The 7,628-nt window shown below is 41.4% G+C and overlaps 1 pseudogene; it reads right to left on the reverse strand.

Moving 5' to 3' along the window:
• Nucleotides 1-2,961: 2,961 nt before the first annotated feature.
• Nucleotides 2,962-3,426, reverse strand: LOC148000825 (large ribosomal subunit protein eL8 pseudogene; annotated as a pseudogene).
• Between the last annotated feature and the right edge of the window lie 4,202 nt (nt 3,427-7,628).

Genomic DNA, 7,628 nt, shown 5'->3' on the forward strand with positions numbered 1-7,628 from the left:
CTGTCCATTGATGAGAGTGGGGTGTTGAAATCTCCTACTATTATTTTGTGAGGTGTAATGTGTGTTTTGAGCTTTAGTAAGGTTTCTTTTACGTATGTAGGTGCCCTTGTATTTGGGGCCTAGATATTTAGGATTGAGAGTTCATCTTGGTGGATTTTTCCTTTGATGAATATGAAGTGTCCTTCCTTATCTTTTTTGATGACTTTTAGTTGGAAATTGATTTTATTTGATATTAGAATGGCTACTCCAGCTTGCTTCTTCTGACCATTTGCTTGGAAAGTTGTTTTCCAGCCTTTCACTCTGAGGTAGTGTCTGTCTTTGTCTCTGAGGTGTGTTTCCTGTAGGCAGCAGAACGCAGGGTCCTTGTTGCGTATCCAGTTTGTTAATCTATGTCTTTTTATTGGGGAGTTGAGGCCATTGATGTTGAGAGATATTAAGGAATAGTGATTATTGCTTCCTGTTATATTCATATTTGGATGTGAGGTTATGTTTGTGTGCTTTTCTTCTCTTTTTTTTTTTTGTTGCCAAGATGATCAGTTTCTTGCTTCTTCTAGGGTATAGCTTGGCTCCTTATATTGGGCTTTACCATTTATTATCCTTGTAGTGCTTGATTTGTAGAAAGATATTGTGTAAATTTGGTTTTGTCATGGAATATCTTGGTTTCTCCGTCTATGTTAATTGAGAGTTTTGCAGGATACAGTAACCTGGGCTGGCATTTGTGTTCTCTTAGGGTCTGTATGACATCTGTCCAGGATCTTCTGGCTTTCATAATTTCTGGCGAAAAGTCTGGTGTGATTCTGATAGGTCTGCCTTTATATGTTACTTGACCTTTTTTCCCTTACTGCTTTTAATATTCTTTCTTTATTTTGTGCATTTGGTGTTTTGACTATTATGTGACCGGAGGTGTTTCTTTTCTGGTCCAATCTATTTGGAGTTCTGTAGGCTTCTTGTATGCATATGGGTATCTCTTTTTTTAGGTTAGGGAAGTTTTCTTCTATGATTTTGTTGAAGATATTTACTGGTCCTTTGAGCTGGGAGTCTTCACTCTCTTCTATACCTATTATCCTTAGGTTTGATCTTCTCATTGAGTCCTGGATTTCCTGTATGTTTTGGACCAGTAGCTTTTTCTGCTTTACATTATCTTTGACAGTTGAGTCAATGATTTCTATGGAATCTTCTGCTCCTGAGATTCTCTCTTCCATCTCTTGTATTCTGTTGGTGAAGCTTGTATCTACAGCTCCTTGTCTCTTCTTTTGGTTTTCTATATCCAGGGTTGTTTCCATGTGTTCTTTCTTGATTGCTTCTATTTCCATTTTTAATTCCTTCAACTGTTTGATTGTGTTTTCCTGGAATTCTTTCAGGGATTTTTGTGACTCCTCTCTATGGGCTTCTACTTGTTTATTTATGTTTTCCTGGAATTCTTCCAGGGATTTTTGCAATTCCTCTCTGTAGGCTTCTACTTGTTTATTAATGTTTTCCTGTGTTTCTCTAAGGGAGTTCTTCACGTCTTACTTGAAGTCCTCCAGCATCATGATCAAATATGATTTTAAATCTAGGTCTTGCTTTTCTGGTGTGTTTGGATATTCAGTGTTTGGTTTGGTGGGAGAATTGGGCTCCAATGATGCCATGTAGTCTTGGTTTCTGTTGCTTGGGTTCCTGTGCTTGCCTCTTGCCATCAGATTATCTCTAGTGTTACTTTGTTCTGCTATTTCTGACAGTGGCTAGACTCTCCTATAAGCCTGTGTGTTAGGAGTGCTGTAGACCTGTTTTCCTGTTTTCTTTCAGCCAGTTATGGGGACAGAGTGTTCTGCTTTCAGGCGTGTAGTTTTTCCTATCTCAGGTCTTCAGCTCTTCCTGTGGGCCTGTGTCTGGAGTTCACCAGGCAGCTTTCTTGCAGCAGAAAAGTTGGTCTTACCTGTGGTCCTGAGGCTCAAGTTTGCTTGTGGGGTGTTGCTTACGAGCTCTCTGCAGCGGCAGCAACCAGGAAGATCTGCACTGCCCTTTCCAGCAGCTTCCGTGCACCAGGGTTCCAGATGGCGTTTGGTGTTTCCCTCTGGCGTCAGAGATGTGTGCAGAGTGCAGTCTCTTCTGGTTTCCCAGGCGTGTCTGCCTCTCTGAAGGTTTAGCTCTCCCTCCCCTGGGATTTGGGTGCAGAGAACTGTTTATCCAGGAGATCCCTTCAGGTTCTGGCCGTGTCTCAGACGCAGCGGTCCTGCTCCACATTGAGCTTTCTATATTAGGAAGGCCATGTTAGATGGTTCTGTGATCAGCTCAAGGTGCCACTGACCCTGACAAGGCATGGGCCATACATGAAAGGACATCTTGGACTCTCTAGACCTACTAAGCATCCTCAAGTCTCCCTGACGACACCATGAGAAGCAAAATAGTTTGACCAACAGCTTCCAGTCGACACTACTCACCTAAGTGTTGGATAAGGAGGCGAGGAGATGAGCACTGCCCGAAACAGAACATGTTATAACCACACTACTGCTTTTGCTCTGACACAAGACAAGCAAGAAACAGGAAAAACCTGAGGCTAGCTGGAAACAAGCTGAGGCTGATTAAAAGATTAGTCTTTTTTTCTCTTAATTTTGTAATTATATTTATGTACAGAAAACAATGTACATTTAACCCAGTTTAGTGATGAGTTCTTTAGCCTTTGCCTTTTCCAGCTTCTCAATGCAAGCCACAGACATAGGACCCAGAACATTGCCTCCCCCGTGGCTGTGAATTTTGTCTATCTGTCATTATAATTGGTCTTAGTAGCTTCCACCAGCTTAGCCAGAGCACCCTTGTCTTTCGAATTAACCTGTGTGAAGGCAACAGTGGTGCATGTCTTCCTGTGGACCAGGTGCCCCAGCCTGGCTTTTCCCTTGATGATGCAATAGGGCACCCCTATCTTTCGAGTTAGGGAGGGGAGGAAAACTACCAGCTCAATGGAGTCTACATCATGGGAAATCACTACCAGCTGAGCCATCTTGTTCTCCATGAAGATGGTGACTGATTGACCCCTGCTTGGAGGACAGGTGGTCTTTTAGTTGGGACATCCCCTTCATCAGCAGCTTTCTTCTCAGCACTGGCCAGAAGCCTTTGCTTCTTCTCTTGCTTTGTCTCTGGCCTGTACTTGTGGGCAAGCTTAAGCAGCTGAGTAGCTGTTTGCCTGCCCAGGGCCCACGTGAACTGGTTAATTGCAGGAGGTGCTTTGATCCCCTCACAGAAGATGGCTCTTTGTTGCTGCAGCCTGATGTAGTGGGGCCATTTGACAAAGTGTGTTAGATCTCTTCTGGACTGGATGCCCTGCCCAATGCCAACGTTCTTGGGTCTTTTCTCAAACAAAGGATTGCCCACCTTTTTGGCTTCCTGTTTCTTGACAATGGCTAGGGCTGGGGTCACCTTCTTCTTCTTGGCCTTCTTTCCTTTGGGCATTATGCACAGCTGAAGGAGAGATAAGGAAGAGGGAATTGTGGGTGATAAGTAAGTGGCCAAAAGACTAGTCCTTAGGAAGCTGCACAGAGAAGCTCATGAGGTGAAGATGAAATTATTATATATCAAAACTTTAAAGTCTCTCTTCAGAGTTTATCTTTGAGATCTCTGAATCTTATCTCTGTTCCAAAATCTTTGCAAAGGTAGCTTCCCACTTCCAAACTCAAAGGAACTTAAAAAGGAGCTCAGTAATTTGCCTTTTCCCTTAAAACCCTCTGTTTCACTCACTTAGGCCTTCATAAAGTCCAAATTTTTAGTATTGTCCAGTCAGGTTGTTGAATGCAAGAGAATAAGTAAAGGTGAGGGGAAGAGTTAAATTCCATCAGTCACCTTTTTTTGTGAATATCTTTTTTTTTTTTTTATTATTAACTTGAGTATTTCTTATATACATTTCGAGTGTTATTCCCTTTCCCGGTTTCCGGGCAAACATCCCCCTCCCCCCTCCCCTTCCTTATGGGTGTTCCCCTCCCAACCCTCCCCCCATTGCCGCCCTCCCCCCATAGACTAGTTCACTGGGGGTTCAGTCTTAGCAGGACCCAGGGCTTCCCCTTCCACTGGTACTCTTACTAGGATATTCATTGCTACCTATGGGGTCAGAGTCCAGGGTCAGTCCATGTATAGTCTTTAGGTAGTGGCTTAGTCCCTGGAAGCTCTGGTTGCTTGGCATTGTTGTACTTTTGGGGTCTCGAGCCCCTTCAAGCTCTTCCAGTTCTTTCTCTGATTCCTTCAATAGGGGACCTATTCTCAGTTCAGTGGTTTGCTGCTGGCATTCGCCTCTGTATTTGCTGTATTCTGGTTGTGTCTCTCAGGAGCGATCTACATCTGGCTCCTGTCGGTCTGCACTTCTTTGGTTCATCCATCTTGTCTAATTGGGTGGCTGTATATGTATGGGACACATGTGGGGCAGGCTCTGAATGGGTGTTCCTTCAGTCTCTGTTTTAATCTTTGCCTCTCCCTTCCCTGCCAAGGGTATTCTTTTTCCTCATTTAAAGAAGGAGTAAAGCATTCACATTTTGATCATCCGTCTTGAGTTTCGTTTGTTCTAGGGATCTAGGGTAATTCAAGCATTTGGGCTAATAGCCACTTATCAATGAGTGCATACCATGTATGTCTTTCTGTGATTGGGTTAGCTCGCTAAGGATGATATTTTCCAGTCCCAACCATTTGCCTACGAATTTCATAAACTCGTTGTTTTTGATAGCTGAGTAATATTCCATTGTATAGATGTACCACATTTTCTGTATCCATTCCTCTGTTGAAGGGCATCTGGGTTCTTTCCATTTTCTGGCTATTATAAATAAGGCTGCGATGAACATAGTGGAGCACGTGTCTCTTTTATATGTTGAGGCATCTTTTGGGTATATGCCCAAGAGAGGTATAGCTGGATCCTCAGGCAGTTCAATGTCCAATTTTCTGAGGAACCTCCAGACTGATTTCCAGAATGGTTTTACCAGTCTGCAATCCCACCAACAATGGAGGAGTGTTCCTCTTTCTCCACATCCTCGCCAGCATCTGCTGTCACCTGAGTTTTTGATCTTAGCCAATCGCACTGGTGTAAGGTGAAATCTCAGGGTTGTTTTGATTTGCATTTCCCTTATGACTAAAGATGTTGAACATTTCTTTAGGTGTTTCTCAGCCATTCGGCATTCCTCAGCTGTGAATTTTTGTTTAGCTCTGAACCCCATTTTTTAATAGGGTTATTTGTTTCCCTGCGGTCTAACTTCTTGAGTTCTTTGTATATTTTGGATATAAGGCCTCTATCTGTTGTAGGGTTGGTAAAGATCTTTTCCCAATCTGTTGGTTGCCGTTTTGTCCTAACCACAGTGTCCTTTGCCTTACAGAAGCTTTGCAGTTTTATGAGATCCCATTTGTCGATTCTTGATCTTAGAGCATAAGCCATTGGTGTTTTGTTCAGGAAATTTTTTCCAGTGCCCATGTGTTCCAGATGCTTCCCTAGTTTTTCTTCTATTAGTTTGAGTGTGTCTGGTTTGATATGGAGGTCCTTGATCCACTTGGACTTAAGCTTTGTACAGGGTGATAAGCATGGATCGATCTGCATTCTTCTACATGTTGCCCTCCAGTTGAACCAGCACCATTTGCTGAAAATGCTATCTTTTTTCCATTGGATGGTTTTGGCTCCTTTGTCAAAAATCAAGTGACCATAGGTGTGTGGGTTCATTTCTGGGTCTTCAATTCTATAACATTGGTCTATCTGTCTGTCTCTGTACCAATACCATGCAGTTTTTATCACTATTGCTCTGTAATACTGCTTGAGTTCAGGGATAGTGATTCCCCCTGAAGTCCTTTTATTGTTGAGGATAGCTTTAGCTATCCTGGGTTTTTTGTTATTCCAGATGAATTTGCAAATTGTTCTGTCTAACTCTTTGAAGAATTGGATTGGTATTTTGATGGGGATTGCATTGAATCTGTAGATTGCTTTTGGTAAAATGGCCATTTTTACTATATTAATCCTGCCAATCCATGAGCATGGGAGATCTTTCCATCTTCTGAGGTCTTCTTCAATTTCTTTCCTCAGTGTCTTGAAGTTCTTATTGTACAGATCTTTTACTTGCTTGGTTAAAGTCACACCGAGGTACTTTATATTATTTGGGTCTATTATGAAGGGTGTCGTTTCCCTAATTTCTTTCTCGGCTTGTTTCTCTTTTGTATAGAGGAAGGCAACTCATTTATTTGAGTTAATTTTATACCCAGCCACTTTGCTGATGTTGTTTATCAGCTTTAGTAGTTCTCTGGTGGAACTTTTGGGATCACTTAAATATACTATCATGTCATCTGCAAATAGTGATATTTTGACCTCTTCTTTTCTGATCTGTATCCCTTTGATCTCCTTTTGTTGTCTGATTGCTCTGGCTAGAACTTCAAGAACTATATTGAATAAGTAGGGAGAGAGTGGGCAGCCTTGTCTAGTCCCTGATTTTAGTGGGATTGCTTCAAGTTCCTCTCCATTTAGTTTAATGTTAGCAACTGGTTTGCTGTATATGGCTTTTACTATGTTTAGGTATGGGCCTTGAATTCCTATTCTTTCCAGGACTTTTATCATGAAGGGGTGTTGAATTTTGTCAAATGCTTTCTCAGCATCTAATGAAATGATCATGTGGTTCTGTTCTTTCAGTTTGTTTATATAATGGATCACGTTGATGGTTTTCCGTATATTAAACCATCCCTGCATGCCTGGGATGAAGCCTACTTGATCATGGTGGATGATTGTTTTGATGTGCTCTTGAATTCGGTTTGCCAGAATTTTATTGAGTATTTTTGCGTCGATATTCATAAGGGAAATTGGTCTGAAGTTCTCTTTCTTTGTTGGGTCTTTGTGTGGTTTAGGTATAAGAGTAATTGTGGCTTCATAGAAGGAATTCGGTAGTGATCCATCTGTTTCAATTTTGTGGAATAGTTTGGATAATATTGGTATGAGGTCTTCTATGAAGGTTTGATAGAATTCTGCACTAAACCCGTCTGGACCTGGACTCTTTTTGGTTGGGAGACCTTTAATGACTGCTTCTATTTCCTTAGGAGTTATGGGGTTGTTTAACTGGTTTATCTGTTCCTGATTTAACTTCGATACCTGGTATCTGTCTAGGAAATTGTCCATTTCCTGAAGATTTTCAAATTTTGTTGAATATAGGTTTTTATAGTAAGATCTGATGATTTTTTGAATTTCCTCTGAATCTGTAGTTATGTCTCCCTTTTCATTTCTGATTTTGTTAATTTGGACGCACTCTCTGTGTCCTCTCGTTAGTCTGGCTAAGGGTTTATCTATCTGGTTGATTTCCTCAAAGAACCAACTTTTGGTTCTGTTGATTCTTTCTATGGTCCTTTTTGTTTCTACTTGGTTGATTTCAGCTCTTGAGTTTGATTATTTCCTGCCTTCTGCTCCTCCTGGGTGTATTTGCTTCTTTTTGTTCTAGAGCTTTTAGGTGTGCTGTCAAGCTGCTGACATATGCTCTTTCCTGTTTCTTTCTGCAGGCACTCAGCGCTATGAGTTTTCCTCTTAGCACAGCTTTCATTGTGTCCCATAAGTTTGAGTATGTTGTATCTTCATTTTCATTAAATTCTAAATAGTTTTTAATTTCTATCTTTATTTCTTCCTTGACCAGGTTATCATTGAGTAGAGCATTGTTCAA

This window comes from Rattus norvegicus, chromosome 15, assembly GCF_021556685.1.
Source record: "Rattus norvegicus strain SHRSP/BbbUtx chromosome 15, alternate assembly SHRSP_T2T, whole genome shotgun sequence".
NCBI classification, from domain to species: domain Eukaryota; kingdom Metazoa; phylum Chordata; class Mammalia; order Rodentia; family Muridae; genus Rattus; species Rattus norvegicus.